General features: G+C 39.5%; 1 long non-coding RNA gene across 2 annotated transcripts; it reads right to left on the bottom strand.

The window, feature by feature from the left end:
• Positions 1-1,419: 1,419 nt before the first annotated feature.
• LOC141587416 (uncharacterized) lies at positions 1,420-8,094 on the bottom strand. Of its 2 annotated transcripts, XR_012519771.1 has the most exons (6): positions 7,885-8,094; positions 7,582-7,639; positions 6,442-6,537; positions 6,041-6,106; positions 3,545-3,789; positions 1,420-2,477 (listed from the first exon to the last, which is right to left on the bottom strand). It is a non-coding gene; the product is annotated as an uncharacterized LOC141587416 (long non-coding RNA). The 2 variants fall into 2 exon arrangements; XR_012519770.1 differs by lacking the exon at positions 6,442-6,537.
• Positions 8,095-20,189: the final 12,095 nt, after the last annotated feature.

Genomic DNA, 20,189 nt, shown 5'->3' with positions numbered 1-20,189 from the left:
CCATGAATCAATATTTTGAATACCAAAGAATGATTCATCGCCAAATCTGTAGAAATTGAATCAACCGTCACGACATTGAGTTGGGATGCCGTAATACCCATATCCAACTCTATGCTCTTATGGTTATGTTTTTGCCCAGATAAATAAAGAGGATCTATTTTTTTCGAAGAAAGGAACTCGTCGTCATACATAATCGAGACCACCAGTGGTTCAATTAATAGTTGTTGATCCTCCTTGTTCGTCAGGCTAAGTGTTAGGTTGAGATCTGCCGACACGTAACTTGGATTATTCGAGATTGTCATCGAAGCAACTTCTAACGAAACAACCTTAAACGTCAAGGGAGGCACATAGACTGGTTCATTGGCTCTAAAATTAAGGCGATTAATAAGGACGGCGGCAAATATTGCAATAAACAGAATTACCGCAAATATGGTGGCGTCTCTCTCGTAGTCCCTTATTAATTGGTCCCATATTAGGGTTGCATTACTAGATGGGTAGTTGTTGTCCATTACAGCGGCTTCGTGGTCTCCTTGAATTGCATTACCATCTGATGATGCTCTCTGTGTTTCTGACGACATTCTGCAAATAAGTGAAATACTCGTGCAAACAGCTAACAAGACGTCTTGTGTTATTCAAGATTCCTAAATACCCTCAAATTGAATAAGTAATCTACGCTTATATATATATATATATATATATATATATATATATATATATATATATATATATATATATATATATATATATATATATATATATATATACAGTCCTCCTCCTAAAAGAAATCTTTCTTTAATACAAAGGCATTATGTGATTACTCTTTAGGAAACTTTCTTTAGATGGTTCTCTAGAATTTTCCATAATTCATTGTTTCCATATTTCTTTGTTAATATTATAGATTACCATAAGAGAATTTTCCATAATTCTTTTTTTTTTTTTGGTTCATAAGAGATTACCATATTGAGGTGCTCTTAATCTAACAAAGACTCGGAATATGGTAATTACAAGCAGATGCTAGTATTTGACCGATAGACTACATGATGCCGGACTTGTGAATTTATATGCTGTACTCAGAATATGGTATGAAATTACACCGTTGAGGGAGCCGAAACTTGCTAGCTGTGGTCTTGGGCTTGTCATTCTGTGATCCCCCCTCCCTTTTCAGATAAAGTTAAGTTATAGGCAGAATTTAATCTCGTCTAGTCAGTTAAGCATAATAAATCATAATAGTGTGAAATAGAGTCGAGTCAATTAAGTGGTGTTAGCCAAAGTATGTCTCTGTACTAGTATGTCTTAAAAAGGTTATAGCATCAAAGTATGTCTCTGTACTAGTATGTCTTAAAAAGGTTATAGCATCATAGATAGAGTCGAGTCAATTAAGTGGCGTTAATCATAATAGTATGTCTTAAAAAGGTTATAGCATCACAAGCAGAGGGAAGTTGGATTAGATTGTGAATGACACATACAGTAAGATTAGAAGTCATTAATTAATCTTTAATAATACAAAAAGGAAATATGTGATTACTCTTAGGAATCTTTCCTAGATGGTTCTCTAGTATTATCCGTGTAACATCGCTATCAAGTTGAAGAAGAAGCATACGAAGTATGTAGCAGGAATGGATTCGTTCAGTCAACTAATCACCAGACTTCAAGTCGTCTACATTGTAATTAGGCGACATTAATATGTTTACATAAGCACGGACCATTAACCATGCTTCCACTTGTTGTTAAGTTAGATTCAACTAACAAGAACTTGACCTTAACTCCGTCGCAACTGCTTGCCACATCATACTCCACCCTATTTTTCGACCCACAGTTTAGAATAGAATATCGACCCTGAATGAGTATTTTAAATACCAAAGATTGGTTATTAGCCAAATCTGCAGCAATTGAATCAACCATTACGCCACTGAGCTGCTGGGAAGCCGTAATACCCATATCCAACTCTATGCTCTTGTGCTTTTGAGAAGATGTATAAACACGATCAATTTTTCTCGAGGAAAGGAACTCGTCATCATACATAATCGACACTACCAGAGGCTCAATTAATAATTCTTGATTCGTGTTCGTCAACCCAAGTGTTAGCTTGAGATTTGCGGACATGTATTTTTGAATATCCCAACTTGTATTGTTAGAGATTGTCATAGAATCCACTTCCAAGGAGACAACCTTAAACGTGAAGGGGACATGGACTGACATACCCCAAACAAAGAGCCAGCCACCGCCGACCATTCCAAGACACCAAATTACCCAAAAGACACAATCTTTATAAGAGAAGTTGTCGCTCCTCTGCCTTACTGGGTATGTTGTGGTTGCACCATTATTAGACTTGCCTTTGTTCATTCCCCGTGTTCCGCTGCCATTGATATCGTTGTTTGTGTCCAATAGTGTTGCAGTTACATCAATAGATGACGGGTAATCGCGTCGGAAGTAGTTTACCCTAGCGGCTTCTTGGTCACCTTGAATTGCATTGCCATCTGAAGACATTTGCAAATATAAGTGCAATACTGGTGGTGGTTTTTTTATATTTCGTGGCCGAGATTTAGGTATATTTTTATACACTCTCCTACAAACAATTCACGAGAGTTCTTGTTATTCAAGAATCCTAAATACCCTCAAATTGATCTACACTTGTATATAGGTCTTCCTAAAAGAAATCAATATTTGACAAAAATAATTTTATCTTAAACAAAAACAGAATCAAGGACATACAATACCGTACTACCTCTATCTCAGCAGATTCTATCCGTTTTATTAAAATACTCCTCACAAATAAATAAATGTGTAAAGAATCTACTGAGACGAAGGGGGTAGAATTCAATATTTTTAATACAAAGGAATTATGTGATATATACTACACTAAACTCCTTTTGCCAATCTTAAATTGCTCGCCGATTAAAATCCAATTGTGTACGTAAATACTACTACTAAATAGATAAACACAAATTCTCATTGATGGCAGCCATATTTGGTCTTCAGCTGAAGACGGGCCAAATGTCGCCATTTTAACTACAAAATGTTACCATTTTAATGACAAACTATTATAGCTTTAAAAATTATTTACCTTAAAATGGTTACATTTTCATCTTAAATGGGTGACATTTTGCCCGTCTTCAGCTGAAGACCAAATATGTCTGCCATCAGCAAGACTTGCTGATAGATAAAATAGATAAGTTCTAGGTTCATACTTCATAGGGATTCCTACAAAAGCTACTCCCTCCTATTCATTTTAACTCTCCCCCTTTCCTTTTTCATCTATTCATATAAGTCTCCCCTCTTTCCTTATTTAGTAAATTTTTATACTTATTTTAATCACCTTACCCCACAACAATACCCCACAATACTCATACTTTATCTTATTTTAATCACCTTACCCCTTAACAATACTTATTTTAATCATCTTACCCCACAATAATATCTTCCCTCTCTCCAATTACCTTACACCACCACAATACTTTACACAAAAAATAATCTTACCCTTAATTTGCGTGCCCTTTTGAAAGGGGAGAGTTAAAATGAATAGGAGGGAGTATTTCTTAATTACCTGTGTTTTGTCTCTCATTTTCAAGTGGAACCTTCCAATATATTTACGCATCGACTAATACGATTAGCACTGCTGCTCTCACAAACTTCTTGAAGGGGCTCCCCCACACTTAGCACTTTGGCAGCATCTAATAATAAGGCGGACCCAATCCATTCCAGGTCCGAAACTTGTCCTGTCATTTGGTTAACTCGGTAAACCCCAGCCACTGACCCATGCACTTCGGCAAGCTCTACAACGTCTTTGACCTGAATAACAACCAAGCCACCACTTTAGGAAACTACAACTTCTATCAATTAACACATTATAATTACCAACAATTACGTTCCATTTCAGACCAGAATTCAATCTTCTACCACTCTTAAAGTCCTAAGCGAAAACCTGCACTTTCACAAATAATTCGAGGCAAAATTCAAATCTCATATCTTCACTTCCTACATCCACACTTTACACTCTTCAATGCTTAGAAATTCTTGATGACCGATCAAATTTTATAATACAACAACAAATTCAATCTAAATCAGCGCATAATCACAAACAACAAGCCCATATCAAATAAAATAAAATTTATAAGTGTGATTGATGTAAATAAAGCTTAAAAAATCTTAGCATTTAACTTACAAAGTATAGGGCTCAACCACCTTACTATGAACAAATTAAAGGAGGCAAAACTGTAGTTTAAAGTACTCATTAAGACAGAGAATCATGGTGTAGGTTGATTCGAGATCATTGGGATTGGGCGAATTCTGTAATACAAGGCCGATATCTAGGTATTAGATAAGTTAACTCAGCTAGCTACTTTTCAGTTTCACTAAACTATCCCCATATCCATTTTCAAATCTAGCCAAAAAACTTGGATTTCCTCATCCCTCGCTCTGTATCTCGAAAAAATACTCGATTTTTCATCTGTTCTAAAACAAGATCATGCTTCACGAAAGCTTGAATAACATACCAGTTGTCATCTACACCCTACAACATCAACCGAACATCTAGCTAACTCAAGGGTGGAGACAGCTATTTCAAAGCAAACATGAATAAACGACATGCTAAAAGCTGCAATAGGCAAACTCGAATTAGCTTCATCCTAGTTATGAAATAGAGCGCAATTCACCCTGAAAGATCCATGATCAGGTTGCCAGAGAATACTAGGCCCTCAAAGGAAACATAAGGACAAGAACAATTGTATAGAAAACTGAAATAATCCACTTACAACTAAAATTAAAGCATTGCCTACTTAGGTAAAATCTACTACCACGCCAAAGAAAACACAAAGGAGAAAGCATATATAGCAATCATTATAAGCCTAGAATAATGACAGCTTACAAATTAGCATTAGTACAGTAATGAATGAAAATTGAACTATATTGGCTTCATAATTGACTTGCCATCATTAACGGTAACGTCAAAATCAGCAAACCAAGCACGGAGAAGAAAATGATTCCAGCAGACGCCTAGAACAGGAAAATGTGATATAAGCAATCTAACATCATCTAAATTACGTCCATCCCATTAACATTGTCCATATATGACTAATGGGAAAATTATATCAAGTTCAACTTTTTAATAAGACTAGTTGTTGCACCGCGCGTCCGCACCCTACCGGCGGGCGCGGTGCCCCTAAGTCGTCGAAATGCTAAGCCTAAGTAAATCGGAAATATATGAACGGAAATACACATGGCCCGGCATATATTTAGAATTTGCGGAACAAGCATAGTATTCATTGTAGATATTCATCTATGGAAGTTTACGGCTTAATATCATGCTTGTAACACGGCTAACATCTAATTGCATTAGATTAGATTAGTTTTTGTAATATTTGTAGAACTTGTTTTCTGGTCATTAACGAAAGTTATGCATTTCATTCACCCAAACTCTTTACTCTGTCGTCTACTTCTACGCATCAGTAGTCATTGACAATTTGCATTTCTGCAGTAGAGTATAAGAAACAAGTTGGCAAACATTAAAAAGAACGAAGTAAAATTTATGTTCATCAAGGTCATCTCCCATGTAGATTATAAATCTCTCATTGTCAATAGTAATAATCCTTTAGTTGAGACGACTTCAATTGGCATTATATACTACAGTCCTACAACAATCAATCACAAGGTTCATTCAGAATGACATAACTTCTTCAATCGATAATTCGATAGTCTAAATAGAGGGGAGGTGTTACCTCAAAAGAATCTAATTAGCGGGGCGATTAAAAGTAGGCGCTTTGTAGAAATCTAGTTATCAATTTTCTAACAAAAAAGAAGCACGCTCAACAAAATTAAACCCATTGAAAAGACCAAACTAAACCCTGCAAATATAACAAGACCAGTAGAAGTACTAAAAAGGACAGAAACTGCACGTCATAACACAGCTGAAACAATTAGATGGGGTGATTATTAAAAATGACAGAATTTGAAACACCATCAGACTAACTAAAAAAGGCAACCATGCTTCACTTAGAAATCGAGTTAAAACAAGCTGAAAATAATAAAAACTCAAGTGCAATACCTCAGAAATTGGTTTTCATTGCTCCGGATATCGTGCCTTGCCAAACCTTTTCAGACCTCCGACCGCCTAACAATGCCATCCATATATATACCCATGTAAATAAATTAAAACCATTACAACAAAACAAACAAAGTGAGGTACTTCCAATGCTTGTAAACCTGCAACCTGTAAGGTTTCTTTGCTTAATCTTTTAATGATATATTGGAATAAATTTGGATAAGTCGAACCAACCTAATCGAACTCTAAAACTTGTCTATCACATGAAAATTATTGTCAATACTTGAGTTGTATTGCACTGAACTTAATTAATGACAAATGACTCAATTGAACTAAAGAAATTCCAAAGTAGTACAATCTTCCAACAGCTTTATTTGAGTTTGAGTTTGAAAAATATTTTGTACCAGTAATTTTGCTGTGAGACTGATTGTTGCAGAGATAGTCACATAGGAAGTCTGTGATTCATTTCCATACACCATCTTGTGTCTCATTACTTTTTGCTGACACATAAACATTAATTATAGAAATTATTATGCAAACCACAATAAATGAATGCATGAGTTATTTTAAGACGAAGGGGATGAGACACAAGATGGAACACAAAGGTGAAACAAAGGATATGTTCTCCCATTGTATGACGCATAAGAAATACCTTCTACACCTCATTTAATTACTATCAATGAGCTGCATAATATTACAAGACCATTATACGCAAAACAATTATCTTAAAAGATACTGTTATTTGTGATTTAAATTTTAAGTTTTTATAAAAGAAATCCGAACTTGATTTTAAAACTATAAGTTTACCTTGACATTGTATTATGTTTCGCTCTCCCTTTTGTTTTTCATTTTTCCCTTTTCTATTTTTTTCGCATTTTGAGGTGCACGTTCACCCATGGATGGTTCTAAAGGATGATTCATGTTAGCCGACCCCATATCATATTGGGATTAAGACTCTGATGTTGTTGTTGTTGTATACTGTTATTTGTGATACTCGAGTTCAATGCACGTGAATCAATTGAACAGAAAACATAATTTAACTAATCAATTGAACAGAAAACATAATTTCACTTTCAATAGTCATTGTATTTATTTATTATACACAATGGTTGCATAAGGGTGATAAATGAGTCTACATTCAAGCTGGATATAGTTTAATTTTGAAGTGCTTAATCTTAGCAATGCACTTCTTTGGAGTCCAGTACAAAATCTGGAACAGAGAGAAAGGAATTTCTTATCATCCTAAAATACAGGAATGAGCCAATGGCTACATCCATCTACACCAGAAAGATATTTACCGTGCAATTCTATGAGACAAGAGAATTAAGTACCCTAAAAAATATTCTAACATTCCTACCATGTCAATTCACAAAATTAGGCCATTGTTAACAACTGACGCCTCCTAGTCGAGCCTATACTTGTAACAAACAAAATGGAAAACCTTCATCCACTGCCATCTACTCAAATCCCATAAGATAAATGTACAAAATAAACAAACTAATATACTAACAGTACATCTATAGAAAAATTGAAGAGATAAATACCTAATCGACATTGAAGGCTGAACTTGAGCCCGATGTTCTTCGTCTTCAACAACTGCAACTGCATTAAAAATTAAAAATCCCACATATAAGGATTCAACTGGAAAATAAATAAATAAGTAAAATGAGCAAGACAAAACAATCAGAGATATAACACACTTGAATTGAACACAAAATCAAAGAAATACATCAAACAATAAATTGTAACCCCAGAAAAAATGAAGCAAAAAGATTCATTTCAGTCAGCATCATTATCATAATTGTTACTAAATTAAGGACATGATTTTAAAGTAAAGGGTAGAAAACCTGGAGCTAAAAGTGCCATGTTTAGCCAGTCAAATCGGTGTAGAACCCTTTTTCGATCCCCCAATTTGAAAGGCAATTAATTAGAAAGTAAAACAACATGATAATGATAATGGGAAGTCGGAAGGGATGGAGTCATGGAGATGATTAGGAAGGAGATGATGAATAAGGGTAAGATGAAGTTAAAAGTGATTTGAAACATCATACATGGACCATGGACCATGGACCATGGTTGTTGACTATTGGTAAACCGGTCAATTGGATAGAGTTTGAGTGTCACTGTGTCAGTTAGGCTGTCACAATATCGACTTGGGTTATTTTGGGTTTATAGGGTTGGGGCATTTTTTAGTTATTCCTATTTATAGTATATATATACTCCCTCCGACCCAGACGAAAGTTAATACGGTGAAAAATGGGTTATTTAAGAAAAAAAAGTAAAAAGGAGGGGCAAAGATGGAAAGATTGGTGAGTGGGCCACATGGGTAGTGGGTATAATTAAATGGGTTGAGTTTTTCAGGTCTACCGTCTAGCTATTGATGAATAATAGTGACTTGGTATGGGTCGAGTCTAGAGTAGGCAATGGGTCGTGTTGGGCCGGCCCGTCGTGCCTTCCCCCAAAATTGGCCCGGCCCAGGCACGGATATTGGGCTCCTCGGGCCGTGTCGTGCCAGGCTCACTGATCCAAACCTACGTTGCGGCCCGCTCAAGGCACGGCCATTTTCGTGCTCGAACCGTGCCTGGCCCATGGGCTTTTCGTGCCTTGTCCGTGGGCCGGCCCGTCGTGCCTTCCCCCAAAATTGGCCCGGCCCAGGCACGGATATTGGGCTCCTCGGGCCGTGTCGTGCCAAGCCCACTGATCCAAACCTACGCTGCGGCCCGCTCAAGGCACGACTATTTTCGTGCTCGAACCGTGCCTGGCCCATGGGCTTTTCGTGCCTTGTCCGTGGGCCGGCCCATGTCTTTAATATTTTTTTATTTAAAAAAAAAAACGTTATATAATTGATATATTTTTAGTACTTTTTGTTTAATAAATGATGATTAATGGTTTAAATATATATTTTATTAAATATTAATGTACTTTTTGTTTAATAAATGATGATTAATGGTTTAAATATATATTTTGTTAAATATTAATGTACTTTGTTTAATAAATAATGATCAACGGGCCATTCTTCGTGCCGGGCCGTGCCAAGCCCGTCGTGCCCGGTGCGTGCCGGGCTCCACCGTGCCTGGGCCGTGCCGTGCCTAGGCACAGATTTTTGAAGAAAATCGCGTCGGAGCCCGTCTAAAGCCCATTCGTGTCGTGCCCATGCTTCCTCGATTTTCTCGCCGAACCATGTCGTGGGCCGTGCCTGGCCGTGCCGCCCACTGGCCCGCGGCCCTTTATGCCAACTCTAGTCGAGTCTCTTAAAAGAGACATATCCCTTTTAAGATTAAAACGAATTAATTTAAATAACAAGCCACCCAGATTGAATTTGAATCATTATTATTAGTTTATCACAATTTTAAGATTAAAAAAAAAAGTCCCGCCAAACCTGCGGAGTTATAAGCATTGCTACTCTACTATTTACAATCTCAAATCTAACAAAAATTACCTTAGTCCTATATTTTAGCAATAACAATTAAAACAGCATAAGAAAAAAAAAACAATAAAACAATAAATTAGTTAGGAGTGAACTAACTAACTAGTTAAGGCGAGAGTAAGAGTTGGACAAGAAAGAGAGAGAAAAACAGAGAAAGAAAGAAAATGGTGAAGGAGAAAGATAGTCAAGAAGGAGAAAGATAGTCAAGATCTCAACCCTGAGAATCGTGACAAGAAATCGGAAACGGATGGTGAGTGATTCTGACTTTGTGTTATGAAAAATTATGGGTGTTTGTAGTGTTGACATACGTACATCTTGGTTTTTACTTTGTTTATTCATCTAATATTAGAGGATCAATATCGAATAATATCATAATTCATATCCATATTATTCGATAATTATTTCATATCTTCGGCATACATTGTATCCGGTTGTGTATTTCGCTTAGTAACATCTTGTACATGCTATACATTGTAGTAGTTCTTGTTTGACGATGAATGATAACAAGAATTTACCCGCATTGCTTCATCGTTTATCACTTGAACATTGTTTCATCGTTTGTCATCTAACTTTCGTACTTTCTTTATACGAGATGGGTTATCTTTTGTTTTACGTGCTCGAATAAATCTTTGATAAACATTGCATTGACTTGTGAATTCGTGATGTCTTTGATTAGAACATCTTGGGTGCTTCATTTTTCATTATTTTCACTTAAGTTATCCGAAACACAAGTTCTTGTCTAAAATCGCCTTATAAAGATAAAAGAATTTGTGCAAATTGTTCCCGCTTGGTCTGTTTGTTTGTTTTCATCTATAAAACTATATTAAAAGGGTAACCTTAAAAGGCCACGTAGACAAAGCCACATAGGCGAAAAAAAAGCCACGCGTGCATTACGAATGCCACATCTATAAATCTATATAATCTATACTATATAGTTAAAAGGCAACTTAATACATTTAATTTTTTTGCCATGTAGTATTATCATAATTAAATTCTATTAATTTGTATTGTTAATATTAAGGCTACTTTAATAAATTTATTAAAATTCATTATAAGGTTTAGTAATATATTTTTTTTATGTGGAAACCATAAGATCATGATTTAAATTATAAAAATAAATTAAGAATTTAGTCTCATCATTTAAATCATTCAATTTGTTCATCTAACTCCTCCTTAACCATAAATATAGTAGCTAAAAGGTCTTATATAGTAAATAAAAAATCTAATAATTTGGATTATAAAGCTACTTTGACTTTTGCCTTGTCCAAGCCTCGGTCAAAGTGGGGCTCTGTAGATACCTCATTTCTGCACCTCCCGCAAACCACCCGGTGATGATTGGGCCGCATGTTTGCTACGCGGAACGATTTGTGACAGTTCGTAAGTTTATCGTCAAGTGATTGCTCAAATACTAATGTCTACCTCTTAGTTGTCATCTACGTGCCGATACGGTCGTTTGACAATATTTAGAGTACATTTGGAGTCCGGGCCTAAAACCGTCTTCATTTTCTGATAACTATTAAATCCCGAGTCAGAATGTTCTGGAATGTTCCAGATATTTCTATTCCATATTTTATAAATATTTCACAATCTTTATCCTTTGGTAAACAATTTCCCGTAATATTCACATAAGATATTAGGGAAACCAAATTATTCCGTCCTACCATAACTTAAACATGGAAATCTTTCTTCCGCAGGAGGAAACTACTTGGGAACAGACGCAGCAGGTGCTGCGCCTCTTCCAAGAGACGCGGTGACTGCTGCGCCTCTTCCCAGGTCCTTTTCTGCGTAATTTTCGTATTTTTTTCATATCTTTCCGAGATTCACTTCCAAAGACTCTCCGAAACCCTAATTCCTTCACGTGATTAGTATAAATAGGAGCCTTCGCTCCTCATATTTCTCACGCGAGTGTCCGCCCTTCTCTTCTCCCTTTGCATTCTAGACCTTTGTTCTTACTTTTTGGCGTCTACGTGCTTGAACATTCGACCACGTAAGCTCGGATCCTTCTGAGTACCAGCCTCGTTTGCATGACCGACCAATTTGACCAACTCCACAATAATCAACTTAATTAATCTAATCGTTTTCCTCTTACGAGGGCACTTTCATATTTGCATTATAGTTCGAGTCGAGCATCGCTAATCGATATCTTAGTTCATCTCGTTTTGTCAAACATGTAAGTTTGAGGGTGTATAAATCTCTCTTTTTATTATTGTTATTTACCTTTTTGTATCACAAATGTAAGGTTTATGTCGAAAATACCTCTTAAAACCGATTTCTAAAACCGTGCTTTAAAACCTCTTTTTACGGATTTCCAGAAGACAGACCGTCGAGAAAGGACGCAGCAACTACTGCTCCTCTTCGAAGGAGCGCAGTTCCTGCTGCGCCTCTGCACGAGGCTGCCGCAGTTCCTGCTTCCTTTCTTCTTCCTTCGTCCTCTGTAATTCGTTTTCTTCATTTGTTTTCATTTGTTTTTATTAATTCTTCGATACAACATATTAATCTCACATGTATATTATTTATTATTCATTCACATGTTTAATTCGTCATTAAATTCGACTTAAATCCCTTATAATCTCATATTTGCGGGTTTTCGTCATTAAATTCAATCCGAGTTATAGAAATTCGATTTGTTCGTATTGAGTTTCTGTAATTCACTTCTTTGATATATTTTGTAATACTCCGTATTTATAAGTCTTGGGGTACTCTATCGAGTAGGCCTTACTCTGTCGAGTAAGGGTAAGTTGCGAAATAAAATAGTTTCTGACCTGTTGGGTACTCGATCGAGTAGCTGGGGTACTCGATCGAGTACCTTGGGTACTCGATCGAGTGTCCGGGTTTTAGGGGAGTTTTCTCGGGTTTTGTTAATTATGCGATTAAGGTATTTAAGCTTCATCGTCATTATTCTAAATCACTTTTACAAAACCTAAATTCCTGTTTAAGAGAGAAAGCAAACAAGTTCACCTTCTTAATCGCATTCTTAGCAATTCCCGGAGTTCAGACGTTCAGTTCTTGTCGTTGTGTATACCGTTGAGTTCCTTGCGTCGAGGGTAAGATCTACGTACCCTTTTTATTGTATTTCCTTTGATTTGGTTAAACCCTAATTTAGAGATTGGGGTTTTTATGTGTAGTATGTGATTGGTAGCCTCTATGTGTTGTATGATAGGAGGAGGGTTCATAGAAGAGGCTTTTTGACTCAGCAGTAGAGACCGTCTGATTGTGTGCATACCAGGTAGGATTTCCTACTCAGTATTAGTCCCATAATGGGATATTGGTTGATGTATTGTATTTGGTTGTTTGATATAATAGTTGTGTTGTGATTGTGGTTGTGATCGTTGTTGATGGTTCGCGAGGCGTGGCCTCGGCTGAGTGGGGTCACTTGCGGAGTGACTTCACGCCCTAGTTTCGCCTTTCTCGTGGAACCCGCCACGAAAGAGATGTGCACATTAAGGGACAGGGTTATCGCTCACTATGTGGAGCGGGGATTTGGTGGGTACGGCCGCGGTCCCCCACCGGCGGTATGGTCCAAAGGTGGACGATCGATATAGAGATGATGGGACTTGGTTGGTTGCGTGTGTGTGTGACAGTTAAGCTGACTATTTATCTTATCATTGTTGTTTATATTGATTGTGTGATTAGTACTGACCCCGGTGTTGTTTTGTAAACCTGCGGTGATCCATTCGGGGATGGTGAGCGATATTGAGCGGTATTGAGATGAGTACTGGGATAGCCGGGATGCCACGACATGATGATAGGAGTCTTCCGCCGTAGCTTTTAGTTTATTTACGTTTCGATTAGAAATCAGTTTGAGATCATGTATCGTACTTTTGGTTTGGTTTTGAGGATTGTAACTATTCGCTAAATTATTTATAATAAACGTTGTTTCTTTATTGTTGTTTGATTATCATTGCCTCGGGTAACCGAGATGGTAATGTCTTCATACCTGAGTGGTCCTGGTAAGGCACTTGGAGTATGGGGTGTTACAAATGGTATCGAGCGACGATCCCGAAACCCGTAACCAATGAACCTAATGAACATAGGGAGTCAATTAAAATGAACCCGGGTAAAAGTTGTAGGAGCTAGTGCAAAGGCTTGGGAGACGTCCTAAAGTCGCAGGGGTCGCCCTACAACTTTGAACCGGTTACATGGGGGAAGTGTTTGTCGAGTCGTATGTGTGTTTGGTTAACTTGTGTAAGAATGTGATGAAATGTGTTAATTGTTGGGTGTTGAAGTAGAAAGTTGAGCATGTGAAAGAAAATGGTGATATGTGGGAACTTGTTGATGAGATGATAACATGTTGGATGATTTACAATGTGGCATTTAATAACATGATGAAATGATCTCGTAGATAGTAGAAAGATGCGTAGCATGTTTATTATGATATAATGTGGTTTATAAAGTTTAGCATGTTAGCATATGACGTAACATGCGGGTAGCTTTTATGTATTAGCGTGACTCGATCGAGTGGGACTGACTCGATCGGGTGGGTTTTTAACGATTTTGAGTCCAGAATCGCGTTTTTGGGCACTCGATCGAGTAACTAGGGGTACTCGATCGAGTAGAAAATCACTCGATCGAGTAGCCTAGATACTCGATCGAGTAGGTAAGAGATCGAAGGTCCGTTAGGGATCGATGTTTGGGTACTCGATCGAGTATGTTGGGCACTCGATCGAGTAGCCCGTTACTCGATCGAGTATGTTTGGGAACTCGATCGAGTAGGTCCTGGGTGGCGTGTCTTTGTGTTTTGAAGTTTAGTACGTATGTTCATATCTACCCTTTCTTATATATGTATAGTTTCAAGATGCCGCCAAGAGAACTCGCTTTGTATGCGAGAGCCGAGCTTATGACCGTGGATGACATCGTTAAGATGTTAGAGCACCAGGATGCTCTTACTGAGACCCTAAAGAAAGTGAATGAGGACAAGAATAAGGATAAGGAGAAGGAGGTTGATCATTCAAAAATCAGCCGCTACATTGCGAGGTTTAACCCGAAAGAGTACAAGGGAGTTGGGGAACCTAACCTTCTTGATAGTTGGCTGAGAGAGATGGAGAACATATTAGATTTGGTTCACCGTCCCGATGAGATGAGAGTGGAACAGCCGTTCTATCCGAGGGAGGCGGCGAGGCAAGTGGTGGGATTCAGTGAAAGTGAGTGCTAAGGAGATATATACAAACCAAGGCTTACCCGCTATACCTTGGGAGGAGTTTCGTAGGGCTGTGAGGAAGGAGTTTGTACCGGAACATGTGAGGAGTAAGATGAGAGAAGAGTTTGATGGTTTTAAGATGACCGCTGAGATGTATGTGGCTGAGTACTACAGGCTGTTCAATGAGAAGTCTAGCTATGCTGAGGATATGGGTTTGAGTGAGGAGAATCTGGCATTGAGGTTTGAGAGGGGGTTGACCCCTAAGATTATGGATAAGTTACCCGTGGGAATCCTTACAGATGTTAAGGAAGCTTATGAGAGGGCTGGGAGAGCTGAGAGGTTGGTGGAGATGGCTCAGGAGAGGTTAGGTGGTGAGAAGAGGAAGTCTGAGAGCGAGGGTGGTGGCCAATCTAATCACAAGAAAGGCAACCACAATCGCCTAAGGGATTTTCTTCTAGGGTCCGGTTCGATCTTTGGGGCTTCCTTTGGGCGTGGCCGAGGAAGTGTGAGTAATAGTTGGGGAGTGACCTGCTATAGCTGTGGTGGTGTAGGCCACAAGAGACATGAGTGCACAAGTGCACCAAGATCTTTCCAGAGACCTGCGCAGAGCTTCGCGAGCAACAGACCGGCTGGATCATGGCCAAACCGGGGAAGTCAGAGTTACCAGAGTGGAGGCAACCGCAACGGCGGTAATTCTTATCAGAAACCACCAGCGAACAACAACAACAATCAAGGGTCGGGTGCTAAGCCGACCACCTCAGCCAGTACTGTCCAGGGAGGTGGGCAGAAAACCAGTGGCAAGTTATTCATGATGGAGAAGAAAGCAGCTGAGGAAGATGCGCACGTTATCACCGGTACATTCCTTGTTAATGGTATTCCTACCTTTGTTTTGTTTGATTCGGGGGCTTCTCAGTCGTTTGTGTCTTCGAGTCATGTCAAACAGTTAGGTTTGAGAGTATATGAGTCTGTTAGTGAGCAAGTTTTCATACCTTCGGGTGAGTTTGTATCGTGTAGGAGATTGTTCAGAGATGTATCTTTGATAGTTGGGCAGGTTGATTTCCCTGTAGACTTGCTAGAGTTTCCTTTTAACGGTTTTGAGATGATAGTCGGGATGGATTGGTTAGGAAAGTATAAAGCTAAGATTGACTGTCATCAAAAGAAAGTGTCTTTAAGAGGTCCTAAGGGTGTTAGTGTGTCTTATCGTGGGTTTCTAGTCAAACCCAAAGTTAAGTTGATTGCATTTGTCACATTGAAGTCTTATCTGAGGAAGGGATGTCCTTCGATCTTGTGCCATGTGAGAGATGACCGGATAGAGAGTCCGACAGTTGATGAGATACCGGTGGTGGGAGAGTTTGCGGATGTTTTTCCGTAGGAGATTCCGGGGTTGCCACCGAAGAGGGAGATAGATTTCACTGTTGAGTTGAAGCCGAGAACGGGCCGATCTCTAAGGCACCGTACCGTATGGGTCCTAAGGAGATGGAGGAACTTAGGAAGCGAGTTGGATGATCGATAGAGAAGGGATACATTAGACCAAGTGTATCGCCGTGGGGAGCACCAATTCTTTTCGTGAAGAAGAAAGATGGGAGTTTGAGGTTATGCATAGATTACAGGGAGCTGAACCGAGTGACGATAAAGAACAAGTATCCTTTGCCAAGGATAGATGACCTATTTGATCAGTTGAGTGGTGCAACAGTCTTTTCTAAGATTGATTTGAGGTCGGGGTACCATCAGGTGAAGATTAGAGAGGTGGACATACCAAAGACAACTTTCACGTCGAGGTATGGCCATTATGAGTATGTGGTGATGCCGTTTGGGTTGTCTAATGCGCCGCGGTGTTTATGGATTTGATGAACAGAATCTTCGGACGCTTCTTGGACCAGTTTGTAGTGGTGTTTATCGATGATATCTTAGTCTACTCTAAGACTAAGGAGGAGCATGAGGAGCATCTGAGGATCGTGTTGCAGACTTTGAGGGATCATGAGTTGTATGCTAAACTGTCCAAGTGTGAGTTCGGTTAGAGAAAGTTGCTTTTAAGGGCATGTAATCTCTAAAGATGGGGTAGCTGTGGATCCGGCGAAGATTGAGGCGGTGACAAAGTGGGAAGCACCGAAGAATGTTCTTTGAGGTTAGGAGTTTCTTGGGTTTAGCTGGATACTACGGACGGTTCGTGAAAGATTTCTCCAAGATAGCTAGACCGATGACAGCGTTGATGAGGAAAGAGAACAGGTTTCGTTGGGATGAGAGTTGTGAGACGGCGTTCCAAACATTAAAGGAGCGTTTGACCACAGCTCCCGTCTTAGCATTACTGAAGGGAGCGAGAACTTTGAGGTTTATACAGATGCCTCAAAGAATGGGGTGGGATGTGTGTTGATGCAGAATGGTAAAGTGATTGCCTATGCTTCTAGGCAATTGAAGCCTTATGAGGAGAACTACCCTACTCATGATCTGGAGTTGGGTGCGGTGGTGTTTGCTCTCAAGATTTGGAGACATTACCTTTATGGAGCAATCTTTAAGGTATTTTCTGATCACAAGAGTCTCAAGTACATCTTCACGCAGAAGGAGTTGAACTTGAGACAGAGGAGGTAGATGGAGCTGATTGGCGATTATGACATGGAAATCATCTACCATGAAGGGAAAGCCAATGTTGTAGCTGATGCTTTGAGTAGGAAGAGTGTACATTCCCTGTGTACAGCTCTATCTTTGATGAGGCTGAGGGATGAAGTAGCGAGTTTTGGGATACATATGATGCAGAAAGGAGATGCAATGGGTGATATGACAGTACATCTAGAGTTTTATGATGATATTCGGGGTAAGCAGGCTTTGGATCCTAAGATAGTGGAGTGGAGAGCTGGAATAGAGAAAGGGACAGTGTCCCGGTTTTCTATTCATACAGATGGTAGTTTGAGGTTTGATGGTAGGTGGTGTGTTCCTAATGATGAGGAGTTGAAAAAGACTATCATGACAGAGGCACATTTCACACCATATTCAGTTCATCCAGGTGGAGACAAGCTATACAAGGATTTGAAGAAAACGTTTTGGTGGCCTGGGATGAAGAAAGAGACAGCTGAGTTTGTGTCCCGTTGTTTGACACGCCAGAGAGTTAAAGGGGAACAGAGACGACCACAAGGTAAGATTCAGTCTTTAGAGGTACCTGAGTGGAAGTGGGAATCCATTTCCATGGATTTCATTGTGGGTTTGCCAAAGAGTCAACAAGGTAACAACATGATTTGGGTGATAGTGGATCGTCTGACCAAGTCAGCTCACTTTGTTCCAATGAAAGATACATGGACTAAGGCACAATTGGCTATGGCCTATCGAAAGAACGTGCTTAAGTTACATGGAGTCCCTAAAAACATAGTGTCTGACAGAGATGCGAGGTTTATATCGAGGTTTTAGAAGGAGTTGCAGGAATCGTTGGAACAACTTTGAAGATGAGTACAGCATTTCATCCTGCGCGACAGACGGGCGGATCGAGAGAACAATCAAGACTCTTGAGGATATGTTGCGAGCTTGTGTGATGGATTTTGGTGGTAGGTGGGAGCTGAGGTTGGACTTGATAGAATTTTCTTACAATAACAGTTATCACACCAGTATAGGTATGGCACCGTTTGAGGCTTTGTATGAGAGGAGATGTAGGAGTCCAATCTGTTGGGACGATAGTGCTGAGGCAGTGGTTTTAGGACCAGAGATGGTGCATGAGATGGTGGAACAGATTAAGATGATCAGGAAACGGATGAGAGTAGCCCAGGATCGACAAAAGAGTTATGCAGATCTACATCGTCGGGACATAGAGTTTCAAGTTGGGGACAAGGTTCTTTTGAAAGTTTCTCCTATGCGCGGGGTTATGAGATTTGGGAAGAAAGGCAAGCTAAGTCAGAAGTTTATAGGGCCCTATGAGATCTTAGAGCGAGTTGGGGAAGTTGCTTATCGTCCGGCTTTACCATTGCGTTAGAGAGAGTGCATAATGTGTTTCATGTATCGCAGCTGCGGAAGTATGTGAGTGACCCGTCACATGTGTTAGAGGCAGAGAGCTTAGAGCTAGATGAGTCCTTATCATATCTTGAAGTGCCTAAGCAGATTCTAGACCGAAAGGTTAGAAAGACTAGGAGTGGTGAAACAGTTTTTCTTAAGATCCTGTGGTCTAACCACGAGACCGAGGAAGCTACATGGGAGCCAGAGGAAGCTATGAAAGAGCGCTACCCCTTTTTGATCAGGTATGTATGGTTACGGGGACGTAACCTTGTTTCTTTTAGGGGGGTAGGAGATGATCGCGAGCAGTTTCTAAGAGTTTTATACCCCTTTTTATATGTTGTGTCGGTATGTTCGTCGGGATGAGTTGGGTTAGTATCATGTTTTATGTTGAATTTTGTTTGGCGTTTGAGTCGGGAATGTTGTGGGAGTACCTTTGTTTAGTAGTGGTTTGAACTTCGGGGACGAAGTTCCTTTTAAGGAGGGAAGACTGTAATACTCCGTATTTATAAGTTTTGGGGTACTCTATCGAGTAGGCCTTACTCTGTCGAGTAAGGGTAAGTTGCAAAATAAAATAGTTTCTGACCTGTTGGGTACTCGATCGAGTAGCTGGGGCACTCGATCGAGTAAGGGGGTACTCGATCGAGTGTCCGGTTTTACGTGGAGTTTTCTCGGGTTTTGTTAATTATGCGATTAAGGTATTTAAGCTTCCATCGTCATTATTCTAAATCACTTTTACAAAACCTAAATTCCTGTTTAAGAGAGAAAGCAAACAAGTTCATCTTCTTAATCGCATTCTTAGCAATTCCCGGAGTTCAGACGGTCAGTTCTTGTCGTTGTGTATACCGTTGAGTTCCTTGCGTCGAGGGTAAGATCTACGTACTCTTTTTATTGTATTTCCTTTGATTTGGTTAAACCCTAATTTAGAGATTGGGGGTTTTTTATGTGTAGTATGTGATTGGTAGCCTGTGTTGTATGATAGGAGGAGGGTTCATAGAAGAGGCTTTTGACGCAAAGTAGAGAGACCGTCGATTGTGTGCATACCAGGTAGGATTTCCTACTCAGTATTAGTCCCATAATGGGATATTGGTTGATGTATTGTATTTGGTTGTTTGATATAATAGTTGTGTTGTGATTGTGGTTGTGATCGTTGTTGATGGTTCGCGAGGCGTGGCCTCGGGTGAGTGGGGTCACTTGCGGGAGTGGCTTCACGTCCTAGTTTCGCCTTTCGTGGAACCCGCCACGGAAGGGGATGTGCACATTAAGGGACAGGGTTATCGCTCACTATGTGGAGCGGGGATTTGGTGGGTACGGCTACGGTCCCCCATCGCGCTGGCGGTAGTCCAAAGGACGGTCGGTATAGAGATGATGGGACTTGGTTGGTTGCGTGTGTGTGTGTGATTAAGTTAAGTCATTCTGTTTATCTTATCATTGTTGTTTATATTGATTGTGTGATTAGTACTCGACCCGGTGTTGTTTTGTAAACTGCGGTGATCCATTCGGGGATGGTGAGCAGATATTGAGCAGGTATTGAGATGAGTACTGGGATAGCCGGGATGCCACGACATGATGATAGGAGTCTTCCGTGTAGCTTTTAGTTTATTTACGTTTCGATTAGA

This window comes from Silene latifolia, chromosome 6 (genome assembly GCF_048544455.1).
Source record: "Silene latifolia isolate original U9 population chromosome 6, ASM4854445v1, whole genome shotgun sequence".
NCBI classification, from domain to species: Eukaryota; Viridiplantae; Streptophyta; class Magnoliopsida; order Caryophyllales; family Caryophyllaceae; genus Silene; species Silene latifolia.
This window is presented reverse-complemented; position numbering and strand designations above follow the sequence as displayed.